This window comes from Manacus candei, unplaced genomic scaffold, assembly GCF_025592945.1.
Source record: "Manacus candei isolate 608988 ecotype Guabito, Panama unplaced genomic scaffold, ASM2559294v1 h1tg000028l, whole genome shotgun sequence".
NCBI classification, from domain to species: Eukaryota; Metazoa; Chordata; class Aves; order Passeriformes; family Pipridae; genus Manacus; species Manacus candei.
In genome coordinates this window covers 27,972,512-27,998,214 of record NW_026138076.1, presented here as the reverse complement: position 1 = coordinate 27,998,214, position 25,703 = coordinate 27,972,512, and the positions used below count along the sequence as shown (strand labels likewise).

Sequence of the window (25,703 nt, the reverse complement as noted above, 5' to 3'; positions counted from 1 at the left end):
TTTATTCTGACTTATAATCTCTCTTTTGAGTTGGGTTCATTTCCCCTGCCAGTTTACCTTTAAACCAGCACAACCTAATATTTCATCTTGCAGTTCCAAAACCAATAAACAACAGCATGTGAGGGAGGAATTACAGTCTCTGGAAATGGCAGCTTCCCCCGCTCTTTAAAGTTTAGATTTAGTTTCAATGTGTGCCAAGATGTTTTACAAGAACCAGTGATTCTTCCAGTCTTCCTAAGGGGAGGAGTGGAGGAACCTCACTCATGTTAGATCAGTTTTATTTCTGACTGGGTTTTTGGATGATGGTTTTATCCTAGCTTGGAAAAATTTAACTCACTAGGTGTGAGTTAGTTTGTGTGAGTCTAGTTAGTTAAAAATCTCAGTAAATTATTCTTTAACTACATTGAGTATTTTGAGAGAACGCTTCCTGAGCTCACAGACAGCACCACTGCACTTGGTAAATTATATTATACATTTATTTAAATGAGCTGTTACCCTAATAGGGCGGTATCTATTCTTATTTTGAGTCATTAGTGAACCACAATCAGAACCCTGACAGTCTAATTAATTTATCAGAAGCCATTAAAAACAAAAAAAAAGCCACAAGCACATTGAACCATGCTTAACTATTCATCACAGCAATCCATCACAGTTATAGTGAGGTATTTAAAAATAAGAACTATATAGTATCACAGAAAGGTTTGGCTTGCAAAGGACCTTAAAGATCCTCTAGTTCCAACTCCTCACCATGGGCAGGGATACCACCCACTAGAGCAGGTTGCTCAAGGCCCCATCCAGCCTGGCCTTGAACACTTTCAGGGATGGAGCATCCCAGCTTCTCTGATCAACCAGTTGCAGTGCCTCAACACCTCTGAATATGTAACTTTTCCCTAACATCTCATCTAAATCTCTCTTCTTGTAGTTTAAAACTATACCCCTTTGTCCTATCACTATCTACCCGCATAAATAGTCCCTCTCCCTCTTTTTTATGAACCTCCTTAAAGTATCACACAATCCTGTGTGATTTATTAGAATTGTTAGGGTTGGAAAGGACCTCTGGAGATCATCTAGTTCAATGCCCCTGCCAAGGCAGGGTCACCTAGAGCAGGTGACACAGGAACATGTCCAGGTGAGGTTTGAATGTCTCCAGAGAGGGAGACTCCATGATCTCCCTGGGCAGCCTGTTCCAGTGTTCTGCCACCTTCAATGTAAAGAAGTTCTTCATGTTGAGGCAGAACTTTTTATGTTTTAGTTTATGGCCATCGCTCCTCATACTGTTGCTGGGCATCACTGAAAAGAGTCTGGCACCACTCTCTTGGCACCCACCTTTGAGATATTTATATGCATTAATGAGACCTCCTCTCAGTCTTCTCTTCTTTAGACTAAGCAGGCTCATCTCCCGCAATCTGTCCTCATAAGGGAGATGCTCCCAAGTACTGGAAGGCCACAATAAGGGCTCCCCAGAGCCTTCTGCTCTCCAAGCTGAACAACCTCAGCTCTCTCAGCCTGTCTTCAGAGGACAGGTGCTCCAGCCCACTGATCACCTTGTAGCTTGTATCATTGGGGAATTACCTGTAATTCTCATTTGTAAGGTCGGGTTAGATTTAAAACGGTACTTCTAGCCTGCGGGTTTTCCATGCAGGGAGAAATAGATGGCAGGAAGCTCTGTTAGTTACAGGGGCACCTCTTCTAAAGTCGGGGCCTCCTAAACTCTCTTGGAGGGTGCCCGCCGAGTCAAGAACAGCCGCCCGGCAGGGGCCGCGGCGGGCCGGGCCTCCCCGGCAGGTCGCGGCTCCTCCCCGGCGCTCTGAGTCACGGCCCGTCCCCGCTTGCACAAAGTCTGCGGCCGGTGCCGAGCGGGGGCCGCCCGCTGTGAGGGCGCGGGGGGGCGCGGGGCAGGATGCCCGCCCTGAGGGGACGGAGCCTCCGGGGCGGGCGGGCGTGAGGGCGCTCCCGCCCGAGGGATTAACGGCGGCCTCGCTGTCCCGTAGCGGACGGCGATTTACCTGGGTGACCGCCTCCCTCCTTCCCTCCGTCCTTCCTTCCTTCCTTCCCTCCTTCCCGGAGCCGGTCGTTTCGGCGGAGAGGGAGTGGAGCCCGCCTCGCCCCTCCCCGGGGAAACTTTCCGTAGCCGCTTCCCGCGCCAGGTAGGGGCAGGTCCCCGCGGGGCGGGAGCCGTGAGGGGGCGGCGGCGGCGGGGCCGGGCCCTGGACTGAGTTTCGGAGGTGTCGCGCCACCGCTTGGCCTCGCCGGCGGGGCGGGGTGTCGGGCCGGTGTCCCCCGCAGCCGAGCAGCTGCCGTCTGCCGCAGGACCGCCGTGGGCTGAGGGCAGTATATAGGTCACTGGAAGTAATGCCCGCCTAATCCCCTTTATCTTTTTGGCTCGGCTTTTCCGCTGCTGGTTTGTGGGGCGACCCTGGGCAGCGTTGGTCGCAAACTTCTGGGAGAGGACCCAGGCTTCGCGCAGGGCTGTGAGTGCCGAGGTGAGAGCGCGGGATGAGTGCTTTTATCTCCAAGGCGGCTCTTTGCTCAGCAGTGTGACGCCTTTCAGAGTGCCAGGTATTCCTGGGTGGGTCTGTCACCCCCCTGACCCTGTGCTTGGGTGGTCACTTCGGGTTCGGGCTGCTGATTTAACGGGGGAGTAACATTGATTACTTCTTCCTCGTTGCGTCACTCACCAAAATCACCGAAGGCTGTTTTGATATTTGCTTTGGATGCAAAAAAATCCGAGGTCTCGGCAACTTGGGGGCCCTGGTAACTGGAGAAGGCAGCGTGCCATGGTAAAATGATTGCTGTGTTGCTTTCTCTGGTCTTTGAGGAACTATTAGCAAGGTCACGTGAACCTGTTCTGTCGCCTAGGGTTGTTGGTACTAACTCGGCGCGGGTTTGAGTTGCTCCATGTGGACAAATCCGTAGGTGCCGACAGGTGCCCGCTACCTGCTCGGAGGCTGTGCCTGGGGCCAGCCTGCCAGTACAGGAGTTTGCCAGGTTGGGGCATATGGTTTCTTGTAACTGAGAAATGCTCGGGCACACTTGATAGTCTTCGGAGATTTTTATTTCAGTCTGATTTTCTCCTCTTCCCTGGGGTGTATGATTGGTTTTCTAGTTAGCATTAACACAACTCATACGATGATGATAAGAAGAAAAAATGCATGAAAATGATTGTATTATTTTATATGCCACCTTACTACTTCTGACTGAATTGAAAGAGACTTCAGAATGTACCAGTGCCCTCTCTCTCTGCCTAGGCGTTTTCTGTTGATCAGTGTGAAACTCTGATGCTGTGCAAGGATTTATAGTTGAATTTTCCTTCTGTACAACAGTTTTTATTCTTCTTCATCGCAGTAAGGATTCAGAGGCTCATCTTGTTAGTTGGGAAACATGATGGTTTTTATTTTGTTTTCATTTTCAGAGAAAAGAGGGACTGATAATAAACTGTCCATTCAAAGACATCTCTCACACCCCAGTAAGGTAGCAATGCTAGGTCATGCAGTACAGACCTACGTTTCTGGTCTGTGCTGATTTTATGTTGTAATTTCCAGAAGTAAACCGTTTAGAGAAATTGTTGTTTGGAAGGGTTTGTAATATCTGAAGAAGTATTAGGGTTTTCACATTATTTGTGCTGCCTTAGTTCTGGGCTGTGTGTAAGAGTCCACCTGACCTGAAACTAATCTAAGAATTAGGACCTAATGCTGTAATTCGTTTCTTCCTCTCTGGCTCTGCTTTAATGAACATGGAAAGTCAAAGGGAGAAGGGAAAGACAGAAAAGCTTACAATCTACTTTGTAAAGTATAAACAGTTGCAAAGGGCAAGATTGTACCAGTGAGATACTGGTGTGACGATCACAGTTGTAAAGCTCATGGAAAATCCAGATGCCTTTTTCTCTTAGCTGTCTCAATCAAGACAAATGTTTACAATTGACTTTGCTAACAGCTGTTTTAGTCTTTATTTATTGACCCATGGTGATTGACTACATGTGCTTTGAGAAAGAAGTGAATCCTATTAGAATGATGAAAAATGTGTGGCCAAAGCCCATGGAAGAAACTTAATTTTTTTTTTTTTTTTACTGTGTCTAATTATATGGTGGTGATGGTAAAAATTGAATTGTGTTCTATAAGGGTTGTTTTGGGTTGGGTTTTTTGTTTTATTTTTTTTTCACCTAAATAGTGTACAAATCTTCACAGGATCTGAAACCAAGAGAACCAAAATTGGAGAAACTGCTGCTCATGTGGTCTTATTTGATCCTTACATGAAACTGTTTTAGAAATTACTATAGATATATTTTCTCTTCAAAAGATTATGCTAATGCATTGATACCTGTTAAGCTTAAGAATTCAGATTTACAGAATCTCAGTCCTGTCTGAAGCATCAGTTTCTCTGTTAAACTGTTCTTGAAGAGTTATCAAGTTTACTTTGATATACATAATTTTAAGAGGGTTTTTTTTAAAGAACTTACAAATGCTGCTGTTCCTCCTTTGCACATCTTTATTTATTAGTATACAAATGCTTCTTTTTGATGCTTGCAGAAGGTTTCATTGCAAAGCATTTTCAAATTTTAATTAGTCTCATGGAAGTCTCGTTTAGTTTTTTAATGCTTGAGTTGCATACTTGCCTTCTAAAAATGCAGGTTTCCACATCCTGGTCTGATGTTATTGTGACTACTAGTTTCCCTTAAACATGAGAGAGACATTTTCTCTCTCTCTCTCTCTCTCTCTCTCTCTTTCTGTTCTCTGGGGCATATTTAGTGTCACTGGTATGTTTGTGGTGTTTATGTGCTGCTGAGAGCAAAGCTTTTGTGACCTCTTACTCCAGTCATCATTTTTGGTAACAGTTTCATAACTATATTTTGGGCTACAGACACTTAAACTGCAAGACTCTTCTCAAACATACTGACTTGGCACTGTTACCTTACTTGTGGTCTCTTCTCAGCCTAATGGGATAGGTCAGTCTTACACTAAATAACTGCAACCCCCCCCCCAAAAAAAAAATCATATACTTTATCCCTATTAGAATAAGCCCCAGGAAAGAGGGCATGAAGGAAGGCTGTTGGCAAATAGTGCTTTTTGTCCTGCTTTTGGGTGTGTTTCAGGCAGTGTAGTACACAACAGCAGATGCCTATACTTCAGGTATGTTATATGGTTTAGCATACTTTAGGTATCCTGTGATAGTCTTGAGAAATGACAAGCAACCTTGGGGTGCTTCCAGAAAAGCCTACAAAGGCCTGCACTGGTCAGAAGTTGGGGCACGAGTGATCTGGAGATTCTGACATTTTTTTCAGTCCTTTTTGCAATCCTGGCTGTTCAGTAAGAATTTCTGTACCTTTAAAAACTCACAAAACCAGCTTCCAAGAAGCAGTGCCTTTTCCTGATGTGATTAATTTATTTGGAAAGTAGAGGTAGAACTTCACTGTGTCACAGGTAGCAGGTCAGTTAGACCTGGATCAAGTTGGCGAGGCTGCACCTCAAGAACTGTGTCCAGTTCTGGGACTCTCACTACAAGAAAGACATTGAGGTACTGGAGCAAGTCCAGAGAAGGGCAACAAAGCTAGTGAAGGGTGAGTGTAAGTCCTATGAGGACTACAGGGAGCTCCTAAGGGAGCTGGGGTTGTTTAGCCTGGAGAAGAGCAGGCTCAGGGATGACCTTATTTTCTTCTACAACTACCTCAAAGGAGGTCGTAGCCAGATGCGGATCAGCTGCTTCTCCCAACTAGTGACAGGACAAGAGGACATAACCTTAAGCTCCAAGGGGAGGTTCAGGTTGGGCATCAGGAAGAATTTCTTAACTGCAAGGGCGATTAAACATTGGAGTGGACTGCCCAGGGAGGTGGTGGAATGTTCAAGAAACGACTGGATCTGGCACATAGTGCTCTAGTGTAATATATGTATACACACACCACTACATTTTAAAGTGCCAGCTTAACTGTGGAAGTGCTGTGATGATAGCAAAGCATTCACCAGTTAAAGTTATTGTTATGAAGACTGAGGAGCTTTTGCAAACACATCTTGCCTTATTTTCTCTCTTAGTCATTGACTGTGAGACTTCCTCTTATTTTGGATAGGTATCTTTCAGTCAATGACTTACTGATAGTAAGGTGAGAATGCTTTCCGTGTTAACTCACGTGGCCAAAAACTTCTTGTCGAAGGTGATCCTGAAGGACATGTCCAGGTGAAGCAATTCCATGTGGAATGGAAACAGAACAGGTAAGGTAGGAGCTGGTGACAGTCGTGATAAAAGCTCAAGGCATGTGAAGACACTATCTAAGAATGTGTTACCTCTGATATTTGGTGGGATTGCTTTTAAAGAGGAAAGTTTGGAAACATGACACAAGTACAGCTATCGGCAAGCAGGAGACCCCAAGATGTACTTGGTCTTTGACTCGTGTTACCCCTGAACTAAATGTAGCACCTTTTCCTAACAGTTGGAAAATTTGCCCTGAAATTTATTCTGTTCCAAGCTGTGCTGGCTTCCCATGGGTAGCGAGTTTTTGGGAAATCAATTACTTCTTTTTCTTTTTTTTTTTTTCCCCCTGTAAAAAAAAAGAGGTCAAATTATGATGTAATACTGAATTGCCTACACATACAGTAATGTTAGACCATGCCAGCTAATTCTGGTCTAATCATGATTAGCATGGTAGTGGACATGTTATCTGCTTTTGTGTGGGGACATATATAGCTAGATTAGTGCTAAAAGTATTAGGCAAATTCTCACTGTGTAGTTTTTGCCATTTAACTGTAGAAGCATAGTCAAATGCTGTCTTCTCCCCTTGTATCTCTACTGTGGTCTCCAAACAGTATGAGAGACAGTTTTATTTATTCAAACATTGCATGCCTTAGAAGAACTTGTCCATTTTTAAAAAAAAAAACAAACAGACAGAAAGCTGTGTGATACTAAAAACATGTGCTAGGTTCTTTGCATTAATAACTGTTACTGAAAGACAATTGTGCCCATTATCCTTCTAATTCTAGATAGTTTTTACAAGTTGCCTGTACTGTATATTGGTGGGGGGCAGGATTTATTTCTGTGAAAATTTTTGTATAAAAAGACTTTTCTAGCAAGAGTTTAGTTTGCCTGAGGAACTGATCAAGTGATGGATGCCAGTGAAAGAGCTCACAGTTAGAAGGATTTCCTAATGAATGTGAAAAAAAATAAGCCTTCAAAATATTGGCAAGACCTATATACCAGTAAACTTCTGCAATGTAAGTTAAATTTAACTGTTGGCTGGTTTTTTTGCACTGTGCAGCCAGTTGAAGAGTTGGACTCCTGAAGAAACAATTCCACTTCCATTCACAAAATCTTTTGTAAAACCTCAGATACTTCTGAGTAAGAGGGAAGCAAATTTTGTATTTTGGAGTTAGTTTTATTAATGATTAACAGTAATCATTAATGGTATGGTAATAAATAAATGGTAATAAATAATGGTAATAAATAAACTAATTTCAGATATTTGGGGTTTTTGACACACAAGTCAAAGAGCTATGAATGAAAAGTTGCAGCCAGTCCAAAGAGGAGTGTGGGTTTTTACTGAGTTGTGTTAACTCATCTTGTTGTGGTAGGCTCCTACCCTAATGCTGCAAACCTGATAGAGAGATAACTTGGCTTGCTGCTTCATCACTGTATTGGCATTACATTAAGAGCAGTATTTCTGTAAGCATGTATATCCTAAACATATAAGGGAAGAAGGGAGCCTGAGTAGAGAGGTGTGCCTTTTATAATTATAAGTTGAAGGTGAGACATCTGTGGCTTGTTACATTGGACTCACGGGCTTTATTAACAGAACTGTGCTGTTTGCTCCTTGAACACTTGCAATGCTTTTACGCTTTGCTTGTGCCATAAATATGGTTTAGTTCAGTGTTGTAAATGCAGTATTTCTGTAAGAAAACCTATGGAAGATGAAAGTTTCTCTCTCCTTTTGAGGAACTCCCTTGATTTTCAGTGCTAAACTTTGCAGGAAGTGCATTCTCCCAACCACAAGCAAGACGTGGATTCATTTTGGAAGTGAGGGCTCTGTTGTCTCTGTGAGTGATATAGAATCATCTGAATTCTGGGTTGTCTCCCTTGTGTACCTGATCAAGGTACAGTGATGACAGGTGCTAGACAGCCAAAAATTTTACTGCAAACCATTAACATCTTCAGAAAAGTGTGTGTTGCTCCTTTTTTTTTTTCTACTCGAATGTTGTTCTCAAACTACTCAAATGTCCTTGGAATGCTTTTGGTGTGGATTGGGAATATCAAGGAAGTAGTGGGTTTAGCTACTTTGTTACTTTGAGGTGGTTTTCCTTTTTTTCTTTTTGTTTTTGCTTTTAATTGCCCATTTTGCCATTCAGTACAGGGAAGCATAGAACATAGTCAGCAGTAGGTGTCACAGGATAATTTTCTTTCTGAATTGCTGACTTGCATTAAGATTAATTATGCTTGCCTGCTTGGAGTGGTTTCAGGTAAACAATTAGAAAGTTCTTTATCAGCTTCTTGAAACATATTCATGGGATGAGGAGCCTGTGAAGTGTTGAATGGAGGAAAAACATGGAGGGCAGAAACTGATTTGCCCTCACAATTATTCTGTTCCTAATGTTTTGGTCCCAGCAGTGTGAACAACACCGGGAGTCATTACTGTGAACTGGCTGCCAGATAACCCAGAGGTTTTTATGTCTGTCAGTGGTTGCATCTGCTTTCAGCATATTTTGCTACCATGATTTTCATGTGGTGATATTTGCCAGCAGCAGCACAGTGCTTATGGGTTCCTGACTTGCTAATGTTGATACAGCAGAACACACAGTAGTATTGAAATGTTTTTGCAGGATTCCTTTTGGCTAGATAGAGCTAGGTTTGTTTTGCTTGGATGCCAGTGGAATGCTTGGACTTGAAGAACTTTTTTTCTTCTCACAAAAACCTTTACTGTTGGAAAAAAATAAAATTAAATATTCAGAGAGCAACAACTAAGGCAGTTTAGCAAAGACTGCATTTATAATACATGCTATTTGCAAGTTACATCTTTTTCTAGTGGTGTTTTTAGCAACCTGCATGTTAGTGAAATGAGTAAATCAGAAACATTAACCCAACATTAAGGACGGAGGGCAAGGGTCCCTACGAAAGGAAGTGTTAATACTCTGTGTTAGATCTACTTCTGTAGCTGAGGGAGCAGATAAAATTCTGGGCACACAGACCGTGGTTCTGCTGACATTCAAACTAGCTCAGTTAAATCAGCTGAATTATTTGAGTTTCGGTGTCTATAGAAGCTATCTGAACACTTTTTCAGGTATTAATGTTTCTTTTAGTCTTTGCTTATAAGAAAAAAATGATAGCAGAATTTGTGGCTTGTATTTGCATGAACTTTTCCCATTAGCCTTCTGTGAAATTCAACAGCATTTGAATTACTTTGTGTGCGGATACATCTTAAAAAGTTAAATGAATTAAAGATGAATGATGTTACCTGATTCTTCCTCTTGACAATTTAAAATTCTAACATGATAGCAATGCCTCTCATTTCACAGATGTTGTATTAGTTTAGGAAGTGATAAAGCATGCATAGCTTAAATTCAGTACTTGCTGTGCATTGCATCATTACCATAGCAGGTACATGTGCCATGATTCAATAGGTGAAATGTTACTGTTTAAATTTTAAAGTAGCAGCAAGTGTGGGGGCTAAAATTTTGTTGTGTTGGCAGCAAGGCATATTCTGTTACTAGTGTAGATTTGTACTGTACATTTGTACAGAGTTTTGGCAAACATTTAGAGTAACAACAGTTTAGATTTAAAAGAGGCATCAACTCAGTAACATTTCAAGAGGACTCAGCATTGGTCATGATGTCAGGAGATAATGTGATCTGAGCAGTTATAATTTCAAAATACATTCAGATATTCCGAGATAAAAATATTTATTTAAGAACAGGAGTATTGGAGTCTGTGGCATAAGGGCGTTGAGAAAACAGTTAATGGCAGAATAAATTAAATTTTCCATTCTAAATAATCCGACTAAAAGTCTGTGCAAATCAAAAGGTAAAGAATATTGATACTGCCTTGGTAGAGGTGACTGAAGGCTAGCAAATCTGGGAAATATTCTGAATGTGTTTGGGACACCTAGCAGAAATCATCCAGATCCAGGATTTTAATTATCTAGGAGTGTTGGTTAGGAGAAATGATGGGATGCAGGTTCCTAGTAAGTTGTTGGAGGACCTAAGTAAAGCTTTCCTGGTGCTAAATATGAAAAAAGCAACCAGAAGATAGGCACTTCCAAGCTTTGTTACAACTAGAAGATAAGTAACTTGTGTGAGAGTGAGCAAATGAGAGTCTGAGAAGGAGGACTCGTGCTAAAATAAAACAACTGGATTTTTAGAAAGGCAGACTTTGAATAAGTCTGGCAACATGATTCTTACCAAGTAGTTCTGTGTTTTAAGAGAAAAAAATACAAGGGAATATTGTTCCTTCAGGAAATTATGCTAGTGGCAGAAATTGAAAATATTCTTTCACAGAGGAAAATATGAAAAGTAGTGAGAGGCTGTCTTGGCTACTAGTGAGCTCTTCAGCATCAAATACAACAAGGAGGGAAAGGAAATCCCATCTGAATTACCAAGGACAAGTGTAAAAATAAAGCATAAGCACATATAGTTCAAATGCAACATTCAGAATGGCCATCTCAAAAAGAGTAAGGAGAAATCGTTATAGAAATATAGTTAGTAAAAAGAAAGCCAGGGGAAGTTTACTTCTGTTTGACAAGTGGAGCTGTGGACAGATAATTCAAAGCAGATTGAGGTCTGTTGTTTGGTTTGGTTTGGTTCACCTCACCTTTAATAAGAGATACTGAGAGTGGGAGGTGAAACTGTGTCCAAGGCCACTGCTAAAACCCCAAGGTGGTGTGAGGAAAATGTGAGTTTGGGAGCATTTAGATAAGTTTAAATTTAAAGTGTTTAAAAAACACTACTGAAAGGGTAAGAGCTGGCTGATGTAATCCCTGAGCTGCTGCAGTTACTTAACTCATGGAGGATATGTGTAATACTGTTCCACTGAGAAGAGTAATTGTAGTGTCTGTCTGTACAGGCATCAAGGGTGAGGGGGAAGTGGAAATGAGCTGTTGTAGACTCAGTTATTTATCTTTGATTATTTGTTCAAGTATTTTTCCTGGGAATTAAACACTCCTAAAGCAGTAGAGGATGACAAAGAAATAAGCAGTAGCCCATGTGAGTTTACTTTTGAGATTAAACCATGTTAGACTAATGCAATTTCTGTCTTCAGAATGCTAACAGAAGAGGAGCAGTTGGTCTCTGATAGCTTGACTCTGTGATAGAAACTGTCAAAACTTCATTCTTGTTAAAGAATTTCTGGAGGAATTTACTGTGGGTTAGTGCTAAACTTCTTCAAAAACATTGTTTTCTCTAGAAATGGACTCATAAGATGGTGTTCTGGTGTAGGGGCATGGGGGTTTTTTGTATATATGTGAAGGATTTATATATTTTAATGGACGACAAGAATCAATGTTGTTATAAAATTGTAAAATTAGAGAATACCAAGAAACTATCACAGAATGATTGAATTCTGCTCTTAGAAAAGTTGGGGGTTTTTTTAAATAGAGCCAGTTTTCGGATTGGGGCTGAGGTTTGTGTGGCAAAAGAGCCCCACAACACAGTTCCTTGCTTCAAACATAGCAAGGCTTCTTTAAAGTAATTTCTGCCTACTGGCTTATGGGAGCAGTTGGAGAAGGCCAGAAGGACCAAATGCTTCTCCCTGAGGATTGATTCAGTAAACCTTAAAGAGCTTTGTAGTTCTTAGTATGGGGTTGTGTGACTGCATCACATATGTGAGAAGTCATCTCTGCAACTTAAATGAAGTAATCTTTCCAGCCAATGTTGATGTAGAGTCCAGTTTTGAAGATGGAATTAATTAAAAATAAAAAAGGAAAAAAGAAGGTAACATGAACCCACTGGAGGGAGTCTGGAGGAGGAGAGCAGTAAGAATATCTGGGTGACTGGAGGACTGACTGAATAAGCTGGGTGCTGTTATTTTACCTTCAAAGAAGAGAAAGAGGTAGTGGAGACATGAGAAAATGAGGGTTAGTCTATGTGTATGAGATACATGTGTTTTCCACAATGTCTTTGCTTGGTTGGTAAGGTACTGTTGCATTGGAATACGTTATCTGGAAAAGTTGTGTATGATTTTAAGAACAGGTAATGAAAGCAGCTGTGACAGAAATGTGATGGGTATTAACATGGCACAGGGGTGATGACGATGAAGGTGGCTTTGAGGTGATTTTTTTAGCCTTTGACTGGATATAGGAGATGGCTATTGTGATGCAACAGGATGTGTAAAATTCAGGGAGAAAGCGGTACCGAGAATTCATTTTCTCACTACCTCTACACTTACTTCTCATTGACAACAAGGATCCAGAAGATATCAAAACATTATGCCTCTCTCTCTGTTTTTTTTCCCTTTTTCACCTGCATGGAGTAGATGAGCAAGACTGGTAACTTCACAATGCTGTGGCTGTTGAACAGTAGCTAGAACTCTGTTAGAAGGTAATAATATGAAAAAATGACTGTGGGCATGCCTATACCCACCCTGGCTCTTCAAGAGCAAATCCTAGAACAGGGAGTGCTAGGAAATGTGGTGTGAAGTTGCCTAGATTAGCTTCAAAAACAGTTTTGTCATATTTGTGTGGCATTGCATCCAAGCCACTGTGGTTTTACTGCTCCCAGGCCTGTGCTAGTCTGCTCTCTGCCATGCAGACTTAATCAGCTTGTGTTAGTGAAAATTTGGAAAACTCTTTCATGTAATCCACTGTATGTTGTAAACAACCCTCTATTGTGCTGCCCTTGTAGCCTGTGTTTATTTGAGTACACTAATTCTATTCCTTTAATTAATTGTCCAGTACCAGCCCAAATCAGAGGTAGCTCTGTGCTGTATGAGATTTCTTGTTCAAATGACAGGGATAACAACAGTGACATTAAACAATGGTTTTAATTTCAGTTGCATGCTATTGGGCAAAGCTGTGAATAGCAGAAGAAAAACAAAGATTTGAGGAAGTCCTGCAGTCAACTGGTCTTTAAATCAAAAATAAATAGGCACATTTTTATGTAAAATTAACAGTTTAGGAGACTTTTGGTTTGTTATTCACAGAGGGAAATTTCCTGGGATGTATCACTTCTAGGGCATTCTTTCTCTTAATTCATGCATGTATGAAACAGGGACATAGTTCCCTCTTAATATTTTACAGTCCATCTGTTGTTTTTGAATGCCATATATTGCTACTGGGAGTGTTTGTATTGATTCATATATCTGTGGACCGTGGTTACTGGGATTATTTTCTTGGCCTTTCACATGAAGTGGAAAGATAAGGAAAGCAATTTGAATTTCCCAAACCACAAAACTATGCATCTTTCATAATATCTAGCCTGGGTAATGGTGTTGGTTAAGATGCATGGGATGTAATACAGTCTCCAAGGACAACTTTCATCTCAAATAAAATGCAGTATAATCTTGAGCTCAAAATTAATTGTATTTTAGAAAAAAAAAAAAGAGAGAAAATTTACAAGCCCTTGAAAAGGCTTTTGCCATTCTTAGGATGGTCCTGGCAGCCTGCTTGTTAAAAGAAAGTTTGACATTCTGCTTTGCTGTGGGCTGAAGAAATGTTGAAAATGCCTGTCTGTTAGGATTTGATGATATCAAGGTATAAAGTAGAGCATCTTAATTAATGAATTCATTAATTGATTATTTTTATGTTCTAAAGCTTTTTAATATACACACCTTATCACACTCATTTTAGGACAGAATTTCAGGCTATTCAAGTAATGTAAGCTGAGATATATTTTTTTCTGATATTCCTGTCATTATGAATAATACTATTAATATGAATAAGCCAGAAAATACTATATAAAAACTAATATCAATCATATGAATCAGAAAATATTGCATAAAATATAACATTTTAATATCTGGTTCAAAATTTTTGAGCAACTGCTCCACCATTTCATGTTTTCCTCATCTGTCTCAGTTTTTAGAAATCAGAAGGCAGAACCTTTTGTGTTTTCTCTCTGTCCCTCTGTTCCCTCCTCCCTGTCCAGGATACAGAATGCAGATGTGTGGGGTTTTTTTACGTGGTGTGTAGTGTTGCCTGCTTTCTTTTAGAAAGCTGTGTATTTGATGCAAAAGCAAAATATTTGCTCTTCCAAAAATGTGTTACGTAAGGCAAGACTGTGCTTGGCAGTAATGTTTTTTCAGTGCCTAGAAAGAGATCCCAGTGTCAGTGTTCTCTGGAGATAACAATGTATTATTTTCTACCTGGCAGTACTGAACTGGTGATACTGTGTGATGAATATGATTCTCCTGGGCCACAAGTACAGAAGCTCTCTGTTTAATTATAACTGTGCTTCTTTAATTTAATTACAGCTTTTTTTAATTAAAAAAACTTGATTCAAAATTGTAATGTGTTAAATTATTCAGACTCTTGTTATTTCATATACTAGACTGAGTCTTCTTTTGCCATCTAACCTAAGGTGCCTGCTGGTGTTTTTTTGGTTTTATGGGGTTTTTTTGGTTTGTTTTTCTTTTTCCAGATGCTTTGGGAAGCTAAAGGCATAAGGACAGGAAATTTATCAGAGCTTGGTGCTAAGGTTTCAGATCCAGATTTTTTTACGTATGTGTGACCAGAGAATTGTTCCATGTTCCAAGTGCTTTCTCTTTAAAACCTGCACACTAATTGCATATCATAGAGAAATCTTTTGTAAAATACAAAAGAACTTTTGTAGACTACAGAAGAACAGACCTTTGTGATTTTCTATACTGCCTCAGTAGTAGTAACAAAGATTCAGTGAGTCAGTCTTGCAGTACTTTGAAGTTGAAACACTGAATATGTTAGGATAATATGGCCCGACTCTTAAATATGTGTAGACTTTGACTCTGGGTAGGGGCTATTTCTCCTTTTTTTTTTTTTTTCCCTCTTCCTCTTTTGTGTTCCCTGTGATGGACTATTTCTTATGTAGCTAAAAGGAAAGAAAAATTCTGGGTTGATCAACTTGTAAATCTCAATTATGAGATTGTCATTTAGACTATACCTATTTCATTATGTGTATGACAGCAGTTTTTAAGCTATGCTTCAAATTAAAGAAGATAAATCCAAGGGAGAAAATTATTATTTAAGCTAATGGACGGCTTGGTCAAGAACACAATTATAGGCTCCACTTAAAAATTTACACAGTTAAGTGATAGAGCAAAGCAAAAATGGAAAGACTGTATTTAAATCAAACTAATTCCAAATCAAACTTGGAATGTTATTTTTATGACCAGGTGCAATGGATGTAGGAAGCAGACCAGGAGAGGTGTAGGTGTTAATTACAAATTATGGAGTAATCTCCTCCCCTTAGAGTCCCCACTCAGAATTATTTTGAATAATAAGAAACTATATTAAAAATATCATGGTTTAGTAAGCTAGTGTTTTGTGAGCAGTATTTTACTACTTCAGTGATGCTACACACATCCTCAGGCTGTGGAAGCCAGCTAGCAGTAACAAAGGCCACATGGAATGTCAGCAGAGGAAAGCATATGGAGGAGTTTTTGCGAATCTCTTAAGGATTTTTGTCTCTAGAGAACTGTGCAATGTAATACCTTTCTGAACTGGGATCAAAGTAGGAAAAGACCAACAAACTTTTTTCCTCGTGGAATTTAAAAAAAAAAAAATCCCAAATCCCCACATGCTATTTAAAGGATACTTTAACAAAAAAAGTCCTAACCCTTAGCTCATAACATTTTCTGGGTTTGTCTGGTTCCATGTTAGTGTTAGGTATTTATTTTCTTTTGTTATTTAGAGTCACAGACTGGAGTACAATTCTATTAAGGGCAGGAAATATTTTAGAGATTTCACTTGGAAATTGGCTAGTTTTTCGGACTACCTCTTTGTTTTAATAGAGGCAGAAAATGATGTTAAAAGACAGGATGTTATGAGATTTCTAGTTGTCTCTGTGGAGAAATCTGATGTAATTGTCCCTACAATTCAGGAACATAAAATGACAAGGATCATCTACCCTAGCCTGTATGAAACCATGTTATATTTGTGACCTATGAACTTGTAGTGTCTTCCCATAAGATCTTAATTTTCGTATGTTTTGTTCATGCTACTTTGATGAGAAAGCTGTTTAAGAACCTGCTTTAAATGATGAGTTCTTGGCCAAAAATTAGTATGTATAAAAAAAATTAGTTTGTCCCTTGATGTATATACTTTTTTAACTTTTGCATGATTCTTTTCAGCATACTGAAAACTTTCAGAATTTTACCTCCTTGCTTATAAGAGAGAAAAACTGACAGCCTCCCTATTTTGAATTTGTGTAGTCTGGAGGAATTTCTGTCAGACAGGTTAGCAGGATGTCTGTAAAATCAATTTTGAATGCTAAGCACTGTGTAAATGAACAGACACCCTTTTCATACTTGCATTTTTCTGTATGTGGGCAGTCTTGTTGCATGTCAAATGTAGATTTAATATGAATCACTTCAGTGTTGACAGAAAGGTGTGGATTCCTCCTCCTCCTTTGCATGTGTTTAGCTTGTTTAACAAGATGTTGTTATGATGCATTTCTTGTCTGAAAAGTGAGTTTTGTAATCAGCTTTTTGGCGGTGTAGGCAGGTTTAGTATTCAGCGTAATACCACTTTTTTTTTACTTTTGTGTTTTATTATTTATTTTTTCCCCCAGTGGTTACTTTTTAACCAGAACAGTTTTTTAACTGCCCCAAACGTGTTCAATGTGTGATGCATGAACGTTTTTGAGGTGCAGCATGGATGCAAATGTTTTTGAGTTGCAGCAGTGAACAGAAGGCAGTAAGGAAGGAAAGTGTGGATTGCTTCTGCGGTGGTGTGGGCTCATAGCTGATGATGTCCTTGGTGTTTTCAAGGGCTTCTTACTAAGGTATTGCTGAAAGGCCTGAAAGCCCTGACCTTGTCTGTGTGGGCCTGTCTGGTGCTGTGAAATACACTCTGTAACTGCTTTTCTTTTGTATTAGAGATTTTATCATCTTGTTCTAAGATGGTTTTGGGTCATCTTCCCCTCTCCCCCCCCAATTTCATTTAGGTGTTGGGCAGTTACTTTCTAATAATAGAGAATGATAATTTTTACTTTTCTACTTTCTCTGCCTTTTCTTGTCTGTAGTGGAAAGCTGAATGCTGCTGAAAGGTGTCAGCTGAAGAAACTTAAGTTCTAGATTGTTCGCAAATGGAAGAGCTGCCAGAGCAAGTTTTTCCTTGCTGACCTGTTGACATGCTTTAATTGCAGGTAAGAGAAGTGTGTGTATGTGTGTTAGTTCAGAACAGAAGTCTGTTTGCTGAACCATGAGCTTTCTATGTGCAATGCTGGGTGTCAGGTCAGTTTTTGTGTTATGGACACCTGTCTTCCGAAAAGTGGGCTTGAGACTTCAGTCTTATTTAAAATGTCAGAGTCTCCAGTAGCACTGGGTTGCATTTAGACAACGTGGACTCTGGAGCATCCTGTCAGTGTTTGGTGTTTCAGTTCTGGTCGTGTTCCCGCCTGTACAGCTGGACGACTGTGTAATATTCCTGTGACAACCACAGTAATTGCTTACATGGGAAATGAATGTACAGCAATTATCAAATGCACTTCAGCTGTCCCTTAGTGCCCTGTGACTTCTGGAGAACAATATTATGTGACCTATATACCCTGTAAGTCAGTGACAGATCACCAGTGGCATACTGATGAGAACCTGACAGCCTGTATAGCAGGATTTTCTTGAGTTGGCACGACTCTCTGCTTGGGTTTTGTTTGTTTGTTTGTTTGGGGTTTTTGGTTTTTTTTTGATTTTTTTTTTGTTCCGAATATTTCCATGTTTGGAGTATGGGGTATGAAATAGTTGAAATGCCTGTCAGATGAAGAATGGATGTTTTCTATTTTAATTATGACTCTTAACAGTCACAATGTAAAATACAAAAAGAGTTGAAGGAGGAAACACTTGTCTTCTCCATCTGAGTTTAAAAACTGAGCACAAAAACTTTAGAAAACCTTTTTCAACAAAAACTGAAGAAGGGATAGAGGCTCCTAGACTTTATTTTGTCATTGGATCATCTTACTTCATGTTACTCTACAGTGAAACTAGTCAGCTGACAGATGAAAATTCAGGTGTTTTTCCTGACCTGATCTACAAGCATGAGTATCATTTGATGCAACATTGTACATGTGCTTTGTTTTTATTAGATAAGCTGTTTTACAAGGTGAAAAGGGCTGAATACTTATGAGTCACTTATGAGGGGCTGATGAAATGGCATGCAGGGGGGTGTGGTCTTCATAGCCTGACTTGGCATCATTTGGGGAGGAGATGTGAGTGTTAATTGCAAGATTGTCATAAGGAAGTTCTGTGCAGAAGAGAAGCCCAAGCTAGCTAGGGAGGGAGCCTGATGTGTGGGTGTGAAATGAGGCTGGGATTAGTACAGACAAGCTTGAAATCATAGAAAATCTGACGGTGTGTTCAGTTTCCAGAGTTATGTTTGTTGTATCAGGTAAAACATTCATACCAGTCAAACAACATTAGAAAGGGGAACAAATATGAAATGAGACTTTACAAGAACCACTAGTTCCTGGTTTTTATATATCCAGGTTTTCTTTGAAATTGATTAGAAAAAATATGAATAGCTGGTAGATATTAACTAAGTACTAACTATCTGGTAAACTCCTGTACTTCGTTTGTTATTTTTAAAATGCCAAACACTTTATGAAAATGAACACCATTTTTCAGAAGCCTTTCATGTATCATGTGTCTGGTCTTATCCTCCCCTGAAATGATACATACTCATGCTTCCACCTCTTTTTTTGATGCAGTTTGTTGCAATTCTTGAAGTTGATGGGAGACTTTTGTCAAGTTGGAGTGAGGATATTATTCTTCTCATCCTAACCTGTGCTGCTCTGTAACGATTAGGGAGGCATCTGGTTTCTCTTTAACAGCTTGTACAAGTTCCCAAAGTATCATATCAAAGTATCTTCAGGAAACTGAGGGGCTCTAGACACGCTGATGCTTGGCAAGTTAAGTATTTAGTATGTTATTGTTTCCACACTCTGAAGGAATTAATTGCCAGCTCTGACAGTTTTGTAAACCTGTTTTATTAAATACAAATATTAAAATGCTTCTGAATGTCAAGCCTTCTCTTAAAAGCTCTGTTAGCAGGGTGTTTGTCCAGAAGAACTACATATTCCCAAGACTGATGGCACCATATCCAAAATTTTATGAGTATCACCTTTTACTTATATTGAGCTACAGCTACTCCGTGGTTCTCTGGCTGTGTGCAAACAGCTTAGGTTGCTGAAGTGACTATTTCTCAATCAATCGCTGTAGGTGAGAGTTCTTCAGATGATTTGTAGCATTAGAACTTAATATCTTGCACAATAAAGACAAGTCTATTTCTTTCTCCTGTGAGAAAACGAAAGAACAACAGCTATTGGTTTAAACCAGAGTCCAGTCTCATTCTATAACTTCATTTATAGCAGTGTACAGCTTTCAGTTAGCTGTTTCTTCTTTCCTTGACTTAAAATCTAGCTATGCTGCTGGAAAAACAATACAGTGACTGATGGAGGAAGTGACCTGAACCAACACAGTGATGTGAAGTCTTTCTCTAGTTCTCATTTGTTCCTATTCCATGTTAGTTTAACTCGTCAACTGTACTAGTACGTTTGAGTTCCCCTTAGTTTAGCTAACAGTAATAATGAAGAACAAGTTCTACTTTCTTAGTGTAAGAGCTTTGGTATCTAGTCTAAGATTGTTAAGTATCTGTGATTTTCAACTCTAGTCCCAACTGGTATTAAAGCCTTAACATTTTTTATCAAAAAATATTAATACATCTGAAACTAGTGTATTCTAATAAATTTTTGTTTTCAGTTAAACTTTTCTAAGTAAAGCTTTCATAGATTCAGGATGGAATTTCAAAATGAAAGAAGACAGTAAGTGGATAAAATTACATTAGTTATATGCAGTATCTTAGGATTGTGCTTCCTTTCAACTGTATTCTTCCTGTGTTGTGATGTGGGGCTTTTTTGGTTTGTTGTTTTTTGTTTTCTTTTTTTTTTCTGGTGGCAGTTTGTAGGGTTTTGAATTTGTTCTGATTTAAAAAAAAAAGTAGAAAAATTGTGAAGACTCAGACTTGTGGGGAGGAAAGTGTCTTTTCCGTTCAACAGTGAGTTTGATCTTAGGAGTAATCCAGTAAAAACTTGGTTACCGTCAGTTATCTGAAATGAATATTATAGAGGAAGATACTGCTCTACTGATGTAGGTAATTTTTAAACTGCCTTGAGCTTCACAAAATATTAATATAAATCATGTAATAGCTATTTTCTATTAATATTTTACTCTTTCATAGGGTTCCTCAGGCCGGTTACAGGCTACTTCTCATGGCCTTCTTTAGGAGTCAGTGATGTTCTATAAATAATTTAAACGGTTCTTATTTCTAATCTTTCATCACTATATACTAGCATACAAATTTGCTCTCACTATAATGCTGAGGGAGAGGTCTGTAAGGGACACATCTGCCTGGCTGTTTGCAGAAGTATAAAGATGTATACTTTGCTTTCATATGCATAAGACTCTTGCTCTTTCTCAGCTCAAGATAAACAAGGAAAAAGCTTTTGTGTGTATCACATCATGTGATGTATTCATTGCAAAGTTTCAGGGTATGTCATAAAGAATGTTTAGTTTGACATCTTGACTTACTTGTCATTGCTTGTGTCTTGAGTTCAATTAGGTAAGTGCATATTTTGCCCTGAAGAATGAAGCACAGTGCAAGGAAGTGTCTAATGGCAGGTAAAGGCCACTGGCATGAGGATATAGAAAAATATGACAGGTTCTCTGGTAATAGTGACAACTGTTTTTCTAAACTTTGGTCTTATTGAAATAAAAATAGCAAGTAGCTATTGTTCTAAAATTGGCTACACATCAGTACTGAATCAGTGTAAACTGTGCTTGCTAGTAGACATATAAAACCTAAAGGAATTTGTAACCATTCTTAATGAAGGCAATTTGGTAAGTTTGGTGTTAGAAATTAAGAGATTTTATGATAGACTTAAAAAAAACCACAAAAAGCAAACCAGAAAAAAGGTGATTATGTTTTTCATACTAAAACTGATCATTATCAACATAACAGTTTTATGTTTGCTTTGGAGGAAAAAACCACCATTGTGATGGCAGTTAACTTAGAAGGAAAAAATCCTGTTAATACAAAATAAAATTGTAGAACAAAGTCTCGAAGGATCAAATTCTCAGTTGACATGTTTTGCTGTGCATCATTGTTCTTTACATCCCAACGTTTTTTAAAACAAAAAGCATTTTAGGGTAAAGCTAGTGTGGATTAATTAAATTGTTTATTATAATTTTCAAAATATAAACTTGGAATAAATGGAAGAGAAGAAGAGTAAGGTATACTGTTAATATATAGACCTGCAAGAACTGGTTGAATCGGAGTGCTGAATTTTCATTGGATTTTTGTTTTTGCAGTGCTAAAATCTGTTGGGCTGAACAGAAATATGTCATAGAAACCTCTATGTAGCTGTTGTCAAACAAGGTTCTTGTTCATCAGACAAGCAGTGGAAATAATGAAGTTCAATGCATTTGTTGTATATGGAGCAGTGGTGATTGCTGAGGGTTTTCAAGCTGAGCTGTCCTCACAGTAGGATTTGATGGAAGAGAAGGAGGCAGGAGAATATGTGCATAGTCCAAGCGTGTGGTGGTGTCTCTGGCCTTGTGCAGTCCATGGGCTTATTTAATAGTCTTTCCATTCCGTCAATTCAGTGGGCTTTGTCTTTTTCTTTTAAAATAGTTTTAAAAATCATGTATGCCTTTGGTAACTGTCATGGCCTGTAACAATGAATTCTGTAATTTGTCACAAATTAACACGTACAGGAACAGAGAGGGGAAGAAGAGTTATCCAGAGGGAGGAGAATGCAGGATCTAAGTTCTGGACGTCTAAGTCATCTATCATATATTAATGTTAATCTTTTTAAAGACTCTCTCTGTGTTTATTGAATGTTTCAGAGCTATGAATGTACGTTGTAATTAATCTCTCTGGTTTCCTGAGAATTTTTTAAAACTCTGATTTGCTACAAATAGAATTGAATTATAATGAAAAAATAATCTGTCACCTACTTCAAGGGTACTGTTGGGATTTTTAAAGCAGTGCTTGTGGACTTTGTTTCATATTAAGTTCAATGTTGTAAAATGTAAATTGAATATTTCTGATGTAAGTTTTTTAAAACAAAGATTTGTACCCTGTAAGTGTCACATTATTGAGAAGGAATTTTGGATAAACTTTTCTGCTACCCAGATTAGATTAATGGGATTTTTCTAGCAGTGCTTGGGGTTTAAAGTGAAGAAATTGGCTGGGTAGTAAAGTAACTGATCCCATTGCCATGTGCATGCTCAAGTCTGCGAAATGCAAGCTAAGCAGAATACTTGTATTGTCCTACTTTGTGGCTCTCTTAACTAAAATAAACTGTGCCTGAACCAAGAAAAGGTGGAAGTGATTATATTAATATAATGCTTTCCTGAAAGGCACAGGTTACCGAAACTAACATGTAGTTTGCAAAATGATTTATCGTAGTATTCTTTTTATGTCCATTGAATTTAAGTTTCCCCTTTCTTCCAGTGAAGTGCTACAGTGTATTGTATACTCAGGCTGTTTTGTTGTAGGTTTTTCTATGTATTGCAGAGGTGTGCAGCTGACTAAGTCTCAGGTTTTGAAAAAAAAATTTTTTTTTAAGCTTGCACAGAAACTGCTTTATGAAACACAATGGAGGGTTTTGCCTCTCTTCTAGTAGGAACCTTATATTCAAGAGGAAGGGAAAATATTTCCCTGGGTGTGTGACAGTATGTAAATGTCTTTTGGTTGAATCTTTTGCTGAAGGGAAAATCTTTGGTGACTGCCCTACCACAGAAGGAGGCTAATCTGAAACCATACTGCAACCTTGACCGAAAGTCAGTGTTCTAGATAAAATTACTGATTGGCATTACTCTGAGATTTACTTTACTAGCTTCAATATTTTGCTTCAGTGAAGAGCTGTTGGTGTTTGTCAGTTTAATCACTGTAACAATTAAAATCTGATTGCTTTCTGAAGCAGTTTGGGATCCTTCAGATATAAAAAGGGATACTAGAAAATAACTTGGTCTAAGTACCACTTAATATTGATTTTCTTCAGCAGCATTTCTCTCACTTCAAAGCTGTTGTTCACACTTAATGGCTACCCAGTTATACTGAGAAGACAGGTAACAACATCGTTAGAAAAACTCCACCCCACAACTCTGTATCAGGATGTTGATATTTAATCATTCCTAGTTTTGCTGCTTGTTTTTATGTCCTAATGAGCTTTGCTTGGGTTGAGAGTTTGTTCTTCCTGTGCTGAAATTACTTTGCAGATCTCTAAAATGTTGCAGATTCTTAAGGGGCTTGTGCAAAATATACTTTCTACACACCAGCAACAGAGTATTACTGTTGTAGGATGTGCTGGAGAGGAGCCTTCCTTTCAGCCTCATGACAGAACTGTTCAGGAATACCCGTGAGCAACCTGGTGCATTTGAAGACACAGGTAATGAAGCTTTTACATGTGAATTCAGTAACTTTAACATTTAACTTGCAGTACAGTCTAGAAAGATCTAATTACTTATCTTCTAATTTAAAAAACAGACTCATAAAGCATTCTGGCAGTAATCTCATTCTATGGGTGATTCTAGTGAGTAAGTAGGCTACCATACAATACTGGGAAAAAATGTGTGGACTGATATTTCACTGCTTTGAAAATGTCATAGTATCTTCAGTGAATGTAAGAGTACATTAAAAAGCTGGAGCCTCATCAATTTATGAAGGATTATAAATTATGATCACCGATGAGGGGGACTTGATAACCAAGGAAATTCCAACTCCTAATGTAAGTCATGACATGGAGAAAAAAACTTATAAAAGCCAAAGCAATTGGAATATTTCTCTTCTGAAAACAGCTTAGAAACTTCTGCATAACTTTTTGCTATTTATGAATGGCAAGATAAACTTTATTTTGCTGTTAAGGAAGTAATGGTAGGTTTCATCCTAGAGGAGGTCAAAAAGTATTATGCCTGAGAGGAACAACTTGCTTTCCTGCTTCTCTCCTTATTTTAAGGCTGTAACATTATCTCTGTTTTCCAAACTGTCAACTGTACAGCAAAGTACCTTTTAAGGAGGGAACTAACATCTTTTTACTTGTGCCATGGTAGATGCATTTTGGAATCGGTTCCCTCCATACCAAGTATCGTTGAGGGTGGGATAGAATAGATGAGAAATTGCTATATCTGCTGTTACTTTTCTTTGTGGGCAAGTAGAGCCAGGCACAGTCCTACTTTTAGCTGCTGGGATGGGTGAGATGCAAACAAATCTGCTGGCCTCCAAGGGTCATATTCAGCTTGGAATTTGCTAAATGCAGAGTTGAAGGCTTAATTTTGGAAAAATAAAACAGGAAGGCAATCTTTGAGAAACAGAATTCTTTCAGTTCCAGAGAAAAGGATGTGAAAAGTTTACTTTAAGAAAATCAGAAATTTTTATTAATTTGTTTGCAAAAAGAGATTCATTTTTGGGAATGTTTTGAGTCGTGATCGTGTTCAGTAGAGCTTTTTGTCCAGTTCTGCAAGCATTTTGTGTTATATTTCCTTGCATCTCCTTTGTCAGTTTGTGTCCCTTACCAGGGGCACAGTCGCTACCAGGCCAGGGAATATTTTTCTTGCATTCAGTTTGAATGTGTTTGCTGCTAGTGAGTTTGAATTGTTCTGATATTATTACAGAAGAACTAATATATCATCAATTACTGGCTGTTAATCTTCAGAATTTGACTTACTGGCTCTAAATAAGCAGTTATGGTAATAAAAATTGGGGAATAATTCTAGGAGCAGCGGGGCTGATAGTCCCTGTACAAGGTGGAAGCTGCACGGCACCCTCAGCCTCTGTTCCCATGTTGCAGTGTTGGGGGCTTTCTACCTTCTGTTTTAGTCTTGCTAAACTGATTTGATTTGTGAACTGAACAGAAAGTACAGAATAAATGTGCTAGGGATGTGGAACAAGGGATAGGGCATCATTCTCTTGGGAACTGGGAACTGTTCTGCTGGTTCACCACATCTTTTGGAGCAACGCTTTTAGTAAAAAACTTACCAGGAGCTCTCTAGGCAACTGTTTTGTCCTAGAAGGATAGAACTAAAATTAAGATGAATTGCTAATCTCTGAGTATTAAAATTCATAGCCTAGAAAGCTTTGTTGTCTCTTAAAATTTAAGACTGTGACTGGATTCTGTTTTCCTTTCATTGGCAAATCTACCTTAATTTCACTGAAAGTCAACCTAGCAGGCAGCTGGAGAGAAAAATTCAGGCTGTTTAATGAGGCACTGTTGAAGAAATCCAGTGAGACAAACTAAGATGAATGAACATGTGGGAAGCAACTGCCGTCAAAGAGAATAATATGCTGCATTTTGAGAAATATAAACAAGTAGGAGAGTGGTAATAAAGTGCTTGCACAGAGCAAGCCAATTGCCTAGAGCTGGGTACTCAACAGTAGTTAATCTGGGAGATGAAGCTATTGTCCCATTGCACTGCTTTCTTAAAAGAAACGAGAAGAACTGGTCTGGCACTTTTGAAAGGCAGGGCAGCATCTGAATCAGTATCATGAATGACCCTGTTCAGAAATTGTTGCTTTTCCTGAAACTGGAGGAGGGGGAGAACCAAAACAGAACAAA

At 38.9% G+C, this 25,703-nt stretch overlaps 1 protein-coding gene across 7 annotated transcripts in view; it reads left to right on the top strand.

The window, feature by feature from the left end:
• Positions 1-2,015: 2,015 nt before the first annotated feature.
• Positions 2,016-25,703, top strand: part of FHIP1A (FHF complex subunit HOOK interacting protein 1A) — an 86,697-nt gene continuing 63,009 nt past the window's right edge. Inside the window, exons 1-3 of one of the 7 annotated variants that reach the window (XM_051790588.1) lie at positions 2,023-2,147; positions 2,425-2,483; positions 17,121-17,243. The gene's annotated coding sequence lies outside the window, so the exon portion shown is untranslated. Of the gene's footprint in view, positions 2,148-2,200; positions 2,560-17,120; positions 17,244-25,703 lie in introns of those variants that run through there. The other 6 variants (XM_051790587.1, XM_051790586.1, XM_051790590.1 and 3 more) reach the window with 6 other exon arrangements.